The sequence below is a fragment of the Eptesicus fuscus genome, chromosome 11 (genome assembly GCF_027574615.1).
Source record: "Eptesicus fuscus isolate TK198812 chromosome 11, DD_ASM_mEF_20220401, whole genome shotgun sequence".
Taxonomy (NCBI): domain Eukaryota; kingdom Metazoa; phylum Chordata; class Mammalia; order Chiroptera; family Vespertilionidae; genus Eptesicus; species Eptesicus fuscus.
The window spans coordinates 24,263,489-24,281,416 of record NC_072483.1 but is presented as its reverse complement, the minus strand read 5'-3'; the positions used below and the strand labels follow the sequence as shown (position 1 = coordinate 24,281,416).

Below are 17,928 nucleotides of genomic sequence, written 5' to 3'. Positions count from 1 at the left end.
ATGGGAAAAAGTCTAAAAGAATGTGTGTCTCATGTCCCTTTGTCTCCAGGTTCATAAAGGCTGCAGTTCTTTGTCTGAGCCTGACCCTTCCTAATTGGATCCTTTCTTAATTTAGGACCCCCATGCTTTCCTCATTGGTCATTCTGCTACATGGCATTAGTTTCAAAGCTCAAAGCCCACAAGGTGCCCCCCTCATTCTCTCCCCTTATCTTGAAACATTTCTTTATCTCATGTACAAGTAAGATAAGCATTTTGGCGTCTACAAGACCCCACTTATGCATTCCTCTCCCATGGACCCTCTTTCTTTACCTCTATGACTTCCTAAACCTGCCTGTTTTGTATCTAGAATTCCTTTAAAAAAAAAATAAACAAGATTGACAAACCTTTAACCAGAATTTATCAAGAAAAAAAGAGAGGAGTCAAATAAATAAAATCAGAAATATAAGAGAAAAACTAACAACTGACACCAAAGAAATACAATGGATTGTAAGAAAATATTATAAACAACTGTATGCCAAAAATTGGACAATATGGGTGCAGTGGCTAAATTCCTAGAAACATACAGTCTTCCAAAACTGAATCAGGTAGAATCAGATAATCTGAATAGATAGATTACAACAAATGAAATTGAGGCAGAGAAAAAACACACAAACAAACCCAAAAACAAACTTCCAACAAACATAAGTCCTAGACTGGATAGCTTCATAAGAGAATTTTACCAAACATTCAAAGAACTAACATCTATCCCTCTCAAACTATTCCAAAAAATTCAAGAGGAGGAAAGACTCCCAAGATCATTTTACACAGCCAGCATTATTCTAATTCAAAAACCAAATAAAGACACTACAAAGAAAGAAAATTATATGCCAATATACCTGATGAACACAGATGCTAAAATCCTAAACAAAATATTATCAAACCATATCCAGCAATACATTAAAGAGATCATGCACCATGATCAAGTGGGACTTATTCCAGGAATGCAAAATTGGTACATTATCTATAAATCAATAAATATGATATACCACATAATCAAAATGAAGGATCAAAACCACATGATCATATCAATAGATGCTGAAAAAGCATTTGATAAAATCCAACAAATATATATATATATATATATATATATATATATATATATATATTCCTAATATGCAAATAGACTGAATGGCAGAACAACCAAACAACTGAACAACCAGTCTCTATGATGTGTACTGACCACCAGGGGGCGTGCATGGAACATGGCGGGCGTTGGCAGCAGGTAACAGAGCATGGACTATCGCGGGCATCGGCTGTGTCGGGATAGTGGAGCAGGTGAGTGGGGGCACCAGACCAAGGCGGGGCACTGGTTGCTGTCATCGGGGCCAGCCAGTGATTACTGGAAATTCTTTGCTCCCGTGTTCTGCGGTCCCATTGGGCACTTGCACCTGCTGCCTGCACTGGGCCCGCTCGCACCCGCTGCCAGTGCCAGAGCTGCTGCTTGCACCCGCTGCCAGCGCCTGGAGCTGGTCCCAATTGCTCGGTGCCGTCAATGGGTGCGAGCCACGGCTACCAGCCCTGATTGCTCCTGAGGGCTTCTCCACCTCCTCCTGCTCCTGAGGGGCGATCAGGTTTGACAGCTGTTGCTTGCACCCACTGCTGGCGCCAGCCCCAATCACTCTGAGCCGTCAGTGTGTGTGAGCAGGGCCAGTGCCATCAGCGCGTGGGGCTGCTGGCAGACAGGGGACCTGGGGCCATGGTGGGAGTGGCCAGACAGGGGCACGGATGATGGGCCAAGACCCACCCCTGTGCCCACCACAGCCTCGCGGCCCACAGTTCCTTTCAAAGTGCACAAATTTATGCACTGGGCCCCTAGTTTATAATAAAAACTCCTAAAAGATTAGACTACTTATTTTATTTTTAAAAAATTTACTGATTAATTTCAGGTAGTAAGAAAAGGAGAGGGAGAGAGAGAAAGACATCGATTGTGTTGTTCCACTTATTTATGCATTCATTGGATGATTCTTCTTTGTGCCCTGACCAGGGATCAAACCCATAACCTTGGCCTATGGGGAACAACACTCTAACCAACTGAGCTACCTGGCCAGGGCCTCGACTTTAGAATTACCAAAGATATTTGTTTAAAAGACATAAATATGTAATAGTAATCTTCTCCTTGGTTCAGCATTGGACCTTGTAACACAATTATGTAGGTTATCGTTAATGAAAATGGCTGTTTTTCCACTGAAAACAGAGAGAGGTACTTCACAAGTATGAATCATAAATTGAAGCATTTCAAAGTTGTGAATAACATTAAAGTAGAAGCTATCTTGACATTTTATAAATTCTACTGTATGTCAAAAAACACTTAGTTTTCAACTTAGATATCTGAGTAGGTTGGGAGAGTTACTTATTTACCATAAGTATTACCATGTTTAAAGATGTTACTGTTATTTCTTTTAACCCAGGAAGAAAGAAATGTGATAAATTTATTATTGAATCAGTTTAGTTCATAGAGTTCAAGTGAACATAACAGAGAAATGTGAAACATTATTTCTTACAGGTCAGATTCCTGATTGTCTTGAAAAGGAGGAGTAGGAGCTATAGTAAAGGCTTCTTTAGGGCAATGGAATTGACCTTGTTGGCTGAGAGTACATTCATTCTTTAGGGGGGAAAAATAGTGTCTTTCATTTCCAGGCAATATATTCAATGGTAGAGTTACAAAAATAATCAAGACATATTTCCTTTTCTGGGCAACTGACTCATAATTGAGGTATTACTGGGGGTAGGAGGGGTAGAAGCAGGTGGAGGAGGGTATGAGGGGGTAAATGGTGATGGATGAAGATTTGACTTGGGGTGGTGTACACACAATGCAGTGTACAGATGATGTGTTGTAGAATTGTGCACCTGAAACCTGTATAATTTTTTTAACCACTGTCACCACAATAAATTCCATAAGAGGGAAAAAAAGAAGACAAACAGTGATAATACAAATTAAAAAATAAAATGACCCTTTTGTTATGGTTTGTTTTTAGGTCTATGGAGAAAGCATGGAAAATGAACCAGAGGAGGGAGACAATTTTGAGTAAAAGGGAAATTTTGTTGAGTACTCAGACAGTTTAGATAACACTCTTTTATGTGTTTTAAATTAATGTTGATATTATTGCAGATTTTCTCCATCCACCCCTGCCCTTTTGCCCACCTCTACTTCCCTTGACCTTCTCGCACTATTGTCCATGTCCATGGGATATGCATATACTCGTATGTTCTTTAGCTAATCCCTTCAACTTCTTTATCCAGTCACCCCCACCTCCTCCCCTCTGGGACCCATCAGTTTGTTCCGTGTATCCATGCTTCTGGTTCCTTTTTGTAAGTTTATTTTGTTCATTAGATTCCATATATTAGTGAGATCATATAGTATTTGTCTTTCTCTGACTGGCTTATTTCGTTTAGCTAACACTCTCCAGAACCATCCATTCTATTGCAAAGGATAAGAGTTCCTTCTTTTTACAGCCAAGTAGTATTCCATTGTGTAAATGTACCACAGTTTTTTTTATCCACTCATCTGCTGATGAACACTTGGGCTGTTTGCAGATCTTGTTATTGTAAATAATGCTGCTATGAACATAGGGGTACATACAGTATATTCTTTCTGACTGGTGTTTGGGATTCTTAAGATAAATTTCCAGAATTGGAATTGCTGGATCATAAGGCAGTTCCATTTTTAATTTTTACTGTTTTCCACAATGGCTGCATCAGTCTGCATTCCCTTTTCTCCACATCCTCTCCAGCACTTGTGTTGATTTATTGATAGTAGCCATTCTGACAGGTGTGAGGTGATAGCTTATTGTAGTTTTAATTTGGATCTCTCTGATGATTAGTGATGTTGAGCATTTTTTCAGCTATCTATTGGCCATCTGTACTTCCTCTTTGGAAAAGTGTCTATTCAGGTCCTTTGCCCAATTTTTAAATTGGATTGTTTGTCTTCCTAGTGTTGAATTCTATAAGTTCTTTATATATTTTCAAAATTTACCCTTTATCAGATGTATCATTGACAAATGTGTTCTCCTGTACAGAGGGTTCCCTTTTCATTTTGTTGATGATTTCTTTTGCTGTGCAGAAACTTTTTAGCTTGATGTAGTCTGATTTGTTTAACTTTTCCTGAGTTTCCCTTGTCCTTGGAGACATATAGGCAAAAATGTTGCTGCGAGAGAATCTGATATTCTACTGCCTTTGCTTTCTTATAGGATTTTCACATTTAAGTCTTTTATCTATTTTGAATATATTCTTGTGTACAGTGTAAGTTTTTGGTCTAGTTTCATTTTTTTGTATATACCTGTCCAATTTTCCCAACATCATTTGTTGAAGAGACTGTCTTTACTCCATTGTATGCTCTTGCCTTCTTTATGAAATATTAATTGACCATAAAGGCATGAGTTGATTTCTGGGTTCTCTGTTCTGTTCCATTGGTCTATATGCCTGTTCTTACACCTGGACCAGGCCGTTTTAATTACAATGGACTTGTAGTATAGTTTGATATCCACCATGGTGATACCTTTAACTTTGTTCTTTCTTAAGATTGATGTGGCTATTCAGGGCCTTTTTTGGTTCCATATACATTTTTGGAATTTTTTTTCTAGATCTTTGAAATATGCCATTGGTATTTTAAAAGGAATTGCATTGAATCTATAGATTACTTTGGGTAGTATGGACATTTGTTGTTGTTTTTTAATCTTTATTGTTGAAAATATGACATATGTCCCCTTTTTTTCTGGACATTTTAATTATGTTAATTTTTCAATCCATGAACATGGTATATGCTTCCACTTATTTGTATCTTTCTTAATTTCTTTCACTAGTTTTATCTTTCATTCCTCAGCAAATTTCAATATAGGTCATCATTATCATTACTTTACAGATGAGTGAATATGTTTGGAAAGATTAAGTTGCTTGCCAAAGTTAATTTTCAAGTTTCCATTGGAGGTTACATGTCATTTCTTTGATCTCTGAATACTGGAGTGTTCCAAGGTTGAGTCCTCACTCCTCTTTTTTCTCCATCTATACTTGTTATATTAGCTTTTCTTACTTCTCATGGCTTTAAATATCATGTCACCACTATGCCGACAACTCTTATTTAAATCTCCAGATCAGATGTCTTCTCTGCTCTCCATACTCACAGATCCAACAGCCAAATTGACATTTATTCTATGATATATAATGGACATTTAAATTTAGTACATACAACATTGAATTTCTGTTATCTCTCATCTCTCAAACCACCTCCTCCTGTAGCAGTCTCTATTTGTTTTATTTTTTAATATTTATTATTGAAAATATTACATAGGTACTCCTTTTTCCTCCATTAATCTCTTCCAGCCTCGTGCCCCTCCCTCAGGCCCTCACCACCCCATTTTCCGTGTCCATGGGTCATGCATATATGCATACAAGTTCATTGGTTGATCTCTTCCCACCCACCCTCCCCTGCCTTCCCTCTGAGGTTCAACAATCTGTTCATGCTTCTATGTCTCTGGGTCTATTTTTGATTATCAGTTCATTTGGTTAATTAGATTCTACATATGAGTTAGATCATATGATACTTACCTTTCTCTGACTGGCTTATTTCGCTCAGCATAATACTCTCTAGGTCCATCCATTCTGTTTCAAATGGTAAGAGTTCTTTTTTTTTTTTTTATTTCTGTGTAGTATTCCATTGTGTAAACTTGCATGTCCCAATTGCAAAATATGGAGTGTGTAATTTCAGTGATTTCATGTATTTGGTAAGTGATCTTATATTCGTTGAAAACTGGCTTTGTGCAACACAGATATGAACAGTAATGGTATTCTTTTCTCTGCTTTTTGAACAAAAGGCCCCACATTTCCATTTTGCATAGACCCAATAAATTATGCAGTTGGCCATGATAAATGTATAGCATAGATATGTGTTTAAGTATTCATATATGTACATACATTATAATATATTATGAATGTATTAGATTAAATTAATAATAAATTAAATTAATCATATTAATGTGACATTAATAATATATTTTATTAGGTATATTTAATAGAAAATACATATCAACACACACAAACATATATGTATATCTTTTTTGCCTCGTTCTAATACTGACCCTGCATTTTATGAATATACCACAATATGTTTATCCATTCCTCTTGTTGATGGACACTAAAGAACTCTAGTTTTTTATTTAATGCATAAGGCCTCTATAACATTTTTGTACAATTAGTTTTGGTAAGCAGATATATATATATATATATATATATATATATATATATATATTCTTTAATAATAATCTGGTAGTTGAATTGCTCAATCATAGTGTAGATATATTTTTAAATTTATAACAAACTGTCAAACAGGTCTTTAAAAGTGGTTGTATTATTTTACACTCCCATGAGGAATGTATGGGACGTCTAGTTATTCTGTATAGTTACAACTATTTAGTAGTATCAGTCTTTTATATGCCAGGTATTTTAGTGGATAACAAATGTCATGTCATTGCGGCTGAATTTGCAATTACCTGATGTCTATTGAGCCTACTGGCATTTATTGATCTTTTTAAATACAGTATCTCTTTGTGACTTTTAGCATTTTTTATTGAATGTTTTCTTATTAATATAGATTTTAAAAATTTTTTTCCCATATTCTGCATTAAAGTTGTCATCCAGATATATGTACTCTGAATATTTTCTCCCCGTCTGCCTTATTTATTGAGGTGAAAGTCTTTAGGCATTGCAAGATGAATTTTGAAGTTTCTTCCCTCAACAAGCATATAATCACTAATGCTAATGAGGAAGCCTGCTGCACATTTTTTAAGGATGTTAGCTAAGTTTCTCTAGTTGTGTGTTGATACAACTCTTGTTATGTTTAATGTTTGCGTTTCATGATCTTCTGACTTTCAATTTTTATATAGTTTCTATTTTGGGGTTCATACCAAAATTTCAAACATTTCCTTATTTTGTACCCATTACGTAAGATCTTTCTGCAGCATTTGTTAATTTATTTACATAATCATAAACCTAAATAAATTGGCATCTTCTTGAGATCTGCCCAAATCAAATGTATCCTGGTCTCTGTACTTATACGCTGTTAAACTACAATGAATGCAATTTTACATTAAAAGTTATTTACTTATTTCAGTGTGACATATTAGGTAAATATTGTAGTTACTCAAGTCTAGCCACTAAATGAAAAAATGCTTTGCAGTTTGCTGGGAATTTTATGATTTTAGCTGACAGTGTTAGGAAATGCTTCGTTTCCCAGAAACACTAATTCACACTCCACTATCAATGGAAGATGTGAGAATGAACAAGTGTGATGAATTAGCTTGACAAATATTGTGTAATGAAATGAAAGTTCTAATGTTGAAGTTTTAATTTTTTAAATGACATAGGCCCTTATAATAGAGTTGATATTTTGTAAATTATCTGAAATGGATAGAAATTTTTCTACAATGAAAAATGTTTATATCATTTTAGATTATTTTATAAAAATAATATCATATTGTTGATAAATGACTACCAGAAACAAAGTGTTAGTTTTTGAATGAATGTGTTCTTTACAAAAATAAAATTATTGCAATCACTCATAGTACCATCGATAATTTAAAGTTGTAAAGGATCTTTGTTTTTATATTTACATTTGATTAAAAAATAAAAATCCACTCCCAAGATGCCACTCATTTTTTTTTAAAACCAGGATGATATATTGATCCAAGTGCTAACTTTTTCAAACATTTTCTCCTTGAAAAATTAGTCTTCTGTCAATTCCTCTCTCTACTGTACACTATTGGAATTCATAGCATTCTGCCTAAGGGGCTTAGCTATCTTCTTTTACTCCATGTTTTTTAGCTGTGAGAGAAGCTGCAGCTTGTTTTTCTTTACAATCATTTTCCCCCAAAAATAATCTTTTTATTTATCTTTCTAAAACTGAATACGTATTATCTTTCTATAGCATTTTTTTATTGTCTAAAGTTTTACATATGTCTCCTTTTTCCCCTATTGACCCCCCCTCCAACTTTCTACAGTATTTTTAAAAATTATTTTATGTTTTGTTACATTTGTTTTCTTTAAAGGGCTTTTACCCATGTCCCAAATGACTATGAGTCTTTTACTGGTTATTTTTGTTCAGGATTCAAGGTGTAGACAGAAGTGGAGGTAAATTTCTAATGGAAGATCATCACTATCTCTTTGTCAACATTATTCCCTATCAATGATTTTTAACAAAATTGTTTGCCTGGTATTCATTAAAAAGTAAATTGCTTTCCAAGAAATACTTTCCCAGGAAGACACTGAACTATTTGATATGTGTCATTGATTTAATCTCTAAGCACCCCAATAATTATCCCTCAATTTACACATGAATATACTAAACCTTAGAGAGGTTCGCATCACCCCACAGTTGCACAATTAAGAAGTATCAGATCTGGCCCTGGTGTGTGTGGCTCAGTTGGTTGAGCGTTATCCCATGCATCAAAAGGTCGCAGGTTTGATTCCCTGTCATGGTACATGCCCAGGTTGAGGGTGTGCAGGAGGCAGCATATCAATGTTTCTCTGTCTCTCTCCCTCTACCTTCCTCTTTCTACAATCAATAAAAAACCCTTTTTTTTTTTTAAAGAAAGAAGAATCAGATCTAGATTTCTCCAGGTCACTTGCAGGTAACTTAGGGCTTATGTTTTTAAACACTGACTTCTAAGAAAAAGAAACATGAATTGTGGAAATACATCATCCTCTCTAATAAAATGGTAACATGCAAATTAACCATCACTCTGCTACATAAGCCACGCCTACCAGCCAAGCCACGCCTACCAGCCAATCAGGGCGGGTATGCAAATTAACCCAAACCAAGATGGCTACAGCCACAGAGAGCAAGGCTTCCCAGGTAACAGAGGAAGCCAAGCTTCCCATAGCCGTTGCAGGCCTAAGCCTCCACTCAAGCTACAAAGTTTCAATTATAGAAGGTAAACAAATTCAAACAAATGGCTGCAGAATGGAGCTTGAGAGAGCAGGCCAGGGTTGCCGCCGACAACAGGGGAAGCAAAGCTTTCCACACACCCTGGCCAGGCCCACCCGCTTAAGGCTACAAAGTTTCAATTATAGAAGGTGAATTAACTGCCACAGAAATGGCTGCCGCCCTGGAGGGAGCAGCAGGCTTGGCTCCACTCCAGGCTACAAAGTTTCAATTGTAGAAGGAAAATAAATCCCAGATACTAGGGCCTCTGCTTGGGTTGCCAGGGGGCGTGGCTGGTCTGCAAACCACCACAGGCCCCTCACTCAGGCCGCCCCATGCCCCAGGGGAACCCCACCCTGATCAGGGACACCCTTCAGGGCAAACCAGCTGGCCCCCACCTGTGCACCAGGCCTCTATCTTATCTAATAAAAGAGTAATATGCAGATTGATCATCACTGCAACACACAATATAGCTGCCCCCATGTGGTCAAAGATTCTGCCCCCATGTGGACACTAGATGGCTACCACAAGATGGCCAGCAGGGGAGGGCAGTTGGTAGGCACCCGGCCTGCAAGGGAGGGCAGTTGTGAGGGACCAGGCCTGCAAGGGAGGGAAGTTGAGAGGGACCAGGCTTGCAAGGGAGGGCAGTTGGAGGTGATCAACCCTGCAGAAGAGGGCAGTTAGGGGTGACCAGGCTGGCAGAGGAGGGAAGTTGGGGGCAAACAGGCTGGCAGGGGAGCAGTTAAGCATCAACCAGGCTGGCAGCGGAGTGGTTAGGGGGTGATCAGGCTGGCAGGCAGAAGTGGTTAGGGGCAATCAGGAAGGCAGGCAGGCAAGCAGTTGGGAGCCAGCAGTCCTGGATTGTGAGAGGGATGTCCGACTGCCCGTTTAGGCCCGATCCCACCAGGAGACATCCTCCAGGAGTCCCAGATTGGAGAGGGTACTGGCTGGGCTGAGGGACAACCCCCCGCCGTGCACGAATTTTGTGCACCGGGCTTCTAGTTTTTTTCTATAAAATTCATCATTTAATAAGTAATAAAGGCAAACAACACACCAATCTTTTAACAGAAAATGATTCCAATTCCATTGCATAGTTCTTATTTATTTTTACCTTTGACTTTTACTTAATTTTTAAAAATTGCCTGTGATCTTAGTCAACCAAGGTCCTACTTTGTTTTCTTTTAAGAATTTGTCTGTTCTTATAATAAAAAAGCTAGTTAAGAAAATAGTTTTTAACCTTGAAGTGAATAAGTACACGGCTTATTATTGGAGAGAGGAGGTAGTTGAGAGATTGGTTACCAACCCAGATTCTTTGCTCAGTTCAACTGTAGAATATGCCTATAAGCAAAACATATAAAAGACAAGATGCATATCTTAATCTAGTCATATGTGGCTAAATTATTTTATCCACGTAATTAAATTTACTAAGTCTTTATTAAATCATTCATGAAATCGAGCTAGAATGCCTTGTCACTCAGGCTTAACAAGGCAACGTAAGAAAAGCTCCTCAATAGTATGAAACCCAATAATGGCTATTATGTGTTTCCTACACTGTACTTTCTGACTCTGCCACATCAAATGAGTCCAATGACTTCAGCTAATGCACCAAACAATTGTCAGCCCATAGCAGCAAACCACGAACCAGCCTTCCTTTCCCAACCTCTGTGCTTCCTCCAGCCCTCCTCTCAGATCTCACTGGGCTTGGCTTTGAACTTCTGCTGACCTTGGCATTTTAACTTTTTTTGACGGTGACTATTTTACACTTAGTGACTTTTTATAATTGATTTTACATTCACTCTGTATCACCCAGATGATCCCTGGCGGAGGCTCTCACTTCTTTCATTTTGAATTTGTCCCTGTGGATCCCAAATCTATCCCTAAGCCAATGTCAGCTGCCTAGTTAGGGCATCACAGCCCTGCATCCATTGCTTATGAGGGAAACACTCAAATATCTTTCCATTTATGCCACCTGAAACCATAATTAATAGCCTAGTAAATTAATAGCTTATAAATTTAAAACTAATCCAAGTTGACGTATTTTAATACTTAAAACATTTTTTAAAGGCTCATCTTGATTTATTTGTTTTCAGTATATAGCTGTGCATTACTTTCTTAGTGGTTGCTCAGATATTATAGTATTTTTATGTAACTTATTAAAGCCTACTGGTATTGGGATTTTATTATTTCAAGGGAATTGTGGAAATTTTACTTCCATTTATATTCTTTTACCCTCCCTACTTCTACCATATAATAGACACTGGTATTTCTTCTACGAACATTGAACACCATATCAGATGGTGTCATAATTTTTCTTCAATCATTAAATGATTTAAGACTCTATTTGTATTGACTCAATTTTTATTCATTCCAAATTTCTTTTCTGAAGTTCCTAATCTTTTTCTATGATCATTTCCTTACTGTTTATAAAACTTCCTTTAGCCATTCTTTAATGATAGATTTGCTAGTGGCAAATTCTCTTTTTTATTCTTCATCTTAGAATGTCTTTATCTTGAAGGATAATTTCATCAGATGTTGAATTTGGGGTTATTTTTGTTCAGCACTTGAAAAATGTTGTGCCTTTTTTTTTTCTGGACTATATGGTTTCAGATGAGAAATCCTCTGTTATCCGAATTGGTGTTCTTAAGTAAGTAATGCATCATTTCTGCTGTTTTCAGTGTACTTTTCTCTTGACTTTCATTTTCAGAAGTTAGATTATGTGTCTTATCCTGGATTTCTTTGGGTTTATCCTATCTAGAGTTTGCTCAACACACCTATACACAGGGAAACAAAAACATACACATATGTATGTATACACACAGATCTCCTTTAAAAAGAAAGAACACAGATCAAGAATAGTGAATTTAAACACATTGTGAGTTTAATTTCCAATCTTTATTACTCATACAACTGAGCAAAGCCTAGTAAATTAATAGCCTATAAATTTAAAACAAATCCAAGTAAATTAATAATTGCATCTTTACTACTCCTAAATTACAAATGACTCCTTAAACATATGATTAAACTCTACTATTGATTTTACAAATAAGTCATAGAGAAGTTGAAAAAATTTAGATGTAAATGAGTATTTGATTTGAGACTAATGTTCAATTATGAGACTTTTAAAAATAATCTAGCGAATTCCTTTAAAAATGACGTCTTTTGGAAGGAGTCCAAATTTTTTTCTTGAAATTACTTTCAAAAGATAATTGAAAAGCAATGTCTTCATATGTAGTTGGTTGAATTTTAAAGGCCACAAATGCAAGTATACAAAATGAGAAGTTTCATGTGTCTAATAGAATTTTATTTACTTTTTATACAGCATGTTCTTTTTCAGTGAAAAATCATCTACTGGCTCAAAAAAAACACACAAAACAAAACATGGCTTCTAATGTTTTCTGAGTAAATATTTAATCAATTCAGTAATTTCTGTCTCCATCTTTTCCTTGGAGTTTTACCAGAGGGTGGTCTTAATTAGATATCAGGTAATAAATTTTACACTCAAAGAAGTAAAGGAGAGAGTTTGAAGATAGGATTATTTACAGAGGTATGGACAAAGTTAAGGTATATGAATAAGGGATGGCAAATCACTCAAGGATTCAAAAGAAGAGGAAGTTGATACTACCCAATACCAAAAGAGCCAACAGATGAGACAGTGTCTGGAACCCAGGGAAAATGAATAGTCATATATCATGGAGAAAAAGGCAGCCACTGCCAAAATTTGTCTTTGCAAGAAGAGATGGATTGGTGTGAGGTATGAAGTGGGTAAGTTGGATGTGTAAATAAGTACCCTGACCCATTTTTTTTCATCTGACTCATCTCTTGTTGTACTTCTTATTGTCCAAATCCAACCATAATCATAATTCAGATGGTAACAGGGCCTGCCCAAATGAGGCAGTTCATACAATCAACCTGTAGGTCCAAAGCAAGGCAGAAAAGAATAGATCTAGACTAGAGGAATACCAGTAAGTGGGGAAATCAGTCCAGGGCTCACATATTATTGTGACAGAGAGGAAAGATTTCTCATCCTTGCATTAATAAGCATCTTGTTAGTTTAGACCAATGGTCGGCAAACTGCGGCTCGCTAGCCACATGCAGCTCGCAAGCCACGGTTTGCCACTCTGTTGACTAATGAGTTTACTGACCACTGGGATAGGGGTTTAATCACAAGGAACAACAACAGCCTGTAATTATTGGAATCGAGAGTCTAGGTCAGTGGTCGGCAAACTCATTAGTCATCAGAGCCGCAGTTTGCCAACCACTGGAACTTTAGACGATGGTGTACAATTCCACTGATTTTTAAACATAACCTCTTATTTTCATTGTTTAAATTCTGAGTTCTGTGCCATCTATCACTGTGAAAATTAAGACGTTCTGCTCCCTCCTCACCCCAACTATATAGCCTTTAGTTATCTTTGTCTTCTTGGGGTAAACATGAAGAAATATCAGAAGTCTTGTGATTCTCTGAATGGGTAGTAAGGACCTCTTCTGCCAATGCATATACCCTGATATTTACTCTGGGAACTTGCTCCTTACAGGCTCCAAATAAAAGAAAATAAATCACCAGACCTTCGCAATTAGGTTCCTCTTGAACTATTGGTCTTTTGTCATCCACTCCCAACCTTGGGGAGTAAAGACCAGTGACACAGGATTCAGGTCATCCTTTGTGACCTTCAAGTTATTTAATTTTCTTTCAAAAAGTTTCTCTCATTGTATATTATATAGCTTTATCTTGTTTGGAACAAGGAGTTTCTCCTATATCATCAATTCTTTTTTCACTTATATTTTATGGTATATATTATTTGTTTCGAAGAAAAAACAAAAAAATAGAAAACTGATAAACCATCAAAACTCCTTTCAAATAGGTCAGATATTTAAATTCAAAAGTACGTTGGTTTAAAACTATAGTATGAGCTATTTGTTTTTAAAACAATCTCTTAAAAAACTTGGCTGATTACTTCGCTTTCACTTATAATGCCCCTCCCCAACCACCAACAGCCCCAGCAATAGATACCACTAAAACAGGGCAGATCTTTAATATTCTCTTTCCTTGGGCCCCAAATCTAATCAGTTGCTATCATCTGTGGATTTTGCTTTATTGTTGGCTCTTCCACTTTGTAGTTTATTTATTTTCAGTAATTTTATTTTCTACAATTCTGTGATTTCTGTTTACCTTATTTTTTCCCATGCATTCCAGTGTCCATATTTCCAATGTTCTTTGGGACTGACTGAGTGTTATTTGTATTTGCACTGTTTCCCCCAACACACTTATCTATACACTCATTTTGCTAGTCTGAAAACAGCACAATTTATATTTATTTTTAGTGGTTACCCTTAAAATGCAATATGAATATTTGGATTTAGGAAACTAAAACAATACAGAACCTAACAATGATTTATTTTCATTTGCCTGTTTTCTCTTTGGCATTATTGATGCATTGCTTTTGTTTGTTTGTTTATCATTTTACCTGATTTTTTATTATACTCCATATTTGTCAGCAAAGTATTAATATTGTTTTATACTGTAAACACTTATTTAGATTTGTTCATATTTTCAATTTTCCCGTTTACCATTTCTCTTATTTATTTATTTTTAAAATCTTTATTTTTGAAAATATTATAGATGTCCACCTTTTTACCCCTATTTCCCCCCCTCCACCCAGTTTCCACCCCACCCCAGGCCTTTATCACCCTATTTTTTGTGTCCATAGGTAATGCATATATGAATATAAGATCTTGGGTTAATCTTTTCCTTTCCTCCCTCCCCATTTCTGTCTGAGATTTGTTAGTCTGTTCCATGTTTCCATGCCTCTGGTTCTATTTTATTCATCAGTTTATTTTGTCCATTAGATTCCTTGTTCATTTATCTTGATTTTTAGATTTGATTGTTTATAGATATGTATTCATTACCATTTTATTGTTCATTTTTTTTTAAATTATTTATTAAATTGATCAGGGTGACATTTGTTAGCATAAGCATATAGGTTTCATGTGTGAGTTTCTATGTTACAAGATCTGTATATTGCACCATGTGTCCACCACCCAAAGTCACATCTTCTCCTGTCACCTTAACAGGCATGTCAAACTCGCGGCCCACAGGCCGCATACGGCCCACAATGAATATTTTTGCAGCCCAGCCAATATAACGGTATGTAAGAAATGTTTTAATAAAAATTTTGTAACTTAATTTTTAAAATACCCTGTTATACATAATCCTACATAATAAAGAGGTAATATGCAAATTGACACGTACGCCCTTGCATAAGATGGCCACCCCCATGTGGTCAAAGATGGCTGCCCCACAAGATGGCTGGTAGGGGAGGGTAGTTGTGGGTGATCAGGCCAGCAGGGGAGGGCAGTTGGGGGCAATCAGGCCAACAGGGGATCAGTTAGACATTGATCAGGCTGGCAGGGAGTGGTTAGGGAGTGATCAGGCTGGCAGGTAGGCAAGCGGTTGGGAGCCAGCAGTCCCAGATTGTGAGAGGGATGTCCGACTGCCGCAGTCAGATATCCCCTGAGGGGTCCCAGATTGAAGAGGGTGCAGGCTGGGCTGAGGGACACCCCCCGCCAATGCATGAATTTAGTGCACCGGGCCTCTAGTTATTAATAAAAAACTACAATGTTCGCTAATGACTGATTACTATAATCGGGTTGCATTCATTTCCCTTACTCACCTTATGCATAGGTGCACCATTTCTCTCAAATATTTTAGCATCCAATTGCTGCATCATTAGTCTTGCACTGACTTGTTTGGTGTGCACACAGGAACTATTTCACTTTCAGAGAGCAAAAAAAAATAGGTTTATTTGCATTATGCTTATTAATTTGTGCAGTTATTCAGTGTCTGGTAAGTTAATGTTCAAGAAAAATTATTAATTTTTATTAAAATTTTCTATTATTTTATGTTAATGATTACTCATTTATTTCAGCCCTTTTTATTCAGCATGTCTCTATTGAAATAAACCTACATTTCTATGAAAATTGAAGCTTTTGTTTTTTTGCAGCCTACATAAACTTAAACCTTATTTATTTGGCCCGTGTTAGCCTTTGAGTTTGACATGCTTGGTATATTAGGACCCCCTTTTCCCCCCACACTCTTCCATCTGGTAACCACCACACTGCTGTTTGTGTTCATAAGTTTCAGTTTTATATCCCACATATGAGTGAAATCATATAGTTCTTAGTTTTTTGTGTCTGACTTATTTCACTTAGCATAATGTTCTCAAGGTCCATCCATCTTGTTGCAAATAGGGCTATTTCATCCTTTCCAATGGCTGAATAGTATTCTATTGTGTATATGTACCATTTATTCTTTATCTAATCCTCTACCGCAGGATACTTTGGTTGTTTCCATGTCTTGGCCACCATGATTAATGCTGCAATGAAATAGGGGTGCATATATCTTTGCAAATACATGATTTCGAGTTTTTCGGGTATATACCCAGGAGTGGGATTGCTGGGTCATATGGTAGTTCTATTCTTAATTTTTTGAGGGATCACCAGAATGCTTTCCATAGTGGTTACTGGTATACCAGTGTACATTCCCACCAGCATTGAATGAGAGTTCCCTTTTTTCCACAACCTCTCTAACACTTCTTATTGCTTGTCTTGTTGATAATGGCCACTCTAACAAGTGTAATGTGGTACCTCCTTGTCGCTTTGATTTACATTTCCCTACTTGCCAGTGAGGTTGAACATCTTTGCATATATCTTTGGCTGTTTGTATGTCTTCTTGGAAGAGGTGTATTTTCAGGTCCTCTGCTCAGTTTTTCATTGGATTGTTTGTTTGTTCATTTGTTTGGTGTGGAGTTTCACGAGTTCTTTATATATTTTGGAAATATATTAAACCTTTGTCAGAGCTACTGTTTGCAAATATCATCTCCCATCTGGTTGGGTGCCTGTTTGTTTTGTTGTCCATTTCCTTTGCTTTGCAGAAGCTCTTCAGTTTGATACAGTCCCATTCATTTTTTTGCCTATATCTCCCTTGCCTTTGGGTTCAAGTCCATAAAATGGTCTCTATGATCCAGGTCCATAAGTTTGGTACCTATATTTTCTCCTATGTAACTTATTGTTTCAGGTCTTATGTTTAGGTCTTTGATTCATTTTGAATTGATTTTTGTACATGGGGACAAACTGTAATCCAGTTTCATTCGTTTACATGTGGTTTTCCAATTTTTCCCAGCACCATTTTTTGAAGAGACTGTCTTTACTCCAATGTGTGTTTCTGGCTTCTTTGTCAAAAATTATCTGTTCAGATACATGTGATTTTATAGCTGGGCTCTCTATTCTGTTCCATTCATTTGTGTATCTGTTTCTCTGCCAATACCATGCTGTTTTGATTATTGTAACTCTGTAGTATAATTTGTGGTCAGGTAGTGTGATACCTTTGGCTTCATTCTTCTTCTTTTTTTTTTTTTTTCAGGATTTCTTTGGCTATTTGGGGTTTTTTGTGGTTCCATACAAATCTGATGATTTCTCATTCTATTTCTTTTAAAAATGACATTGGAATTTTGATGGGGATTGCATGAAATCTGTATATTGGTTTGGATAATATGGCTATTATAACTATGTTGATTCTTCCAACCCATGAACATGGGATTTTTTTTTCCATTTTGTTATGTCTTTTTCAATCTCTTTTAATACTGCTTGGTAATTTTCAGTATATAGGTATTTCACATTCTTTGTTAAGTTTATTCCTAGGTATTCTATTCATTTGGTTGCCATTGCAAAAGGAATTGTTTTTTCTATTTCTTTTTCTGAAGTTTTGTTGTTAGTGTACAGGAAGGCAATGGATTTTTGCACATTGATTTTGTATCCTGCAACTTGACTGTATTTATTGTTTCTAATAGTTTTTTGGTGGAGTCTTTAGGGTTTTTCTATATACAGCATTATGTCATCTGCAAAAAAGTGACAGTTTGACTTCTTCCTTCCCTATTTAGATGCCTTTTATTTCTTTTTCTTGCCTTATTGCTCTGGCTAGG

General features: G+C 36.6%; 1 pseudogene; it reads left to right on the top strand.

The window, feature by feature from the left end:
* Window positions 1–1,271: 1,271 nt before the first annotated feature.
* LOC103287817 (nascent polypeptide-associated complex subunit alpha-like) overlaps window positions 1,272–17,928 on the top strand; it is an 89,894-nt pseudogene continuing 73,237 nt past the window's right edge.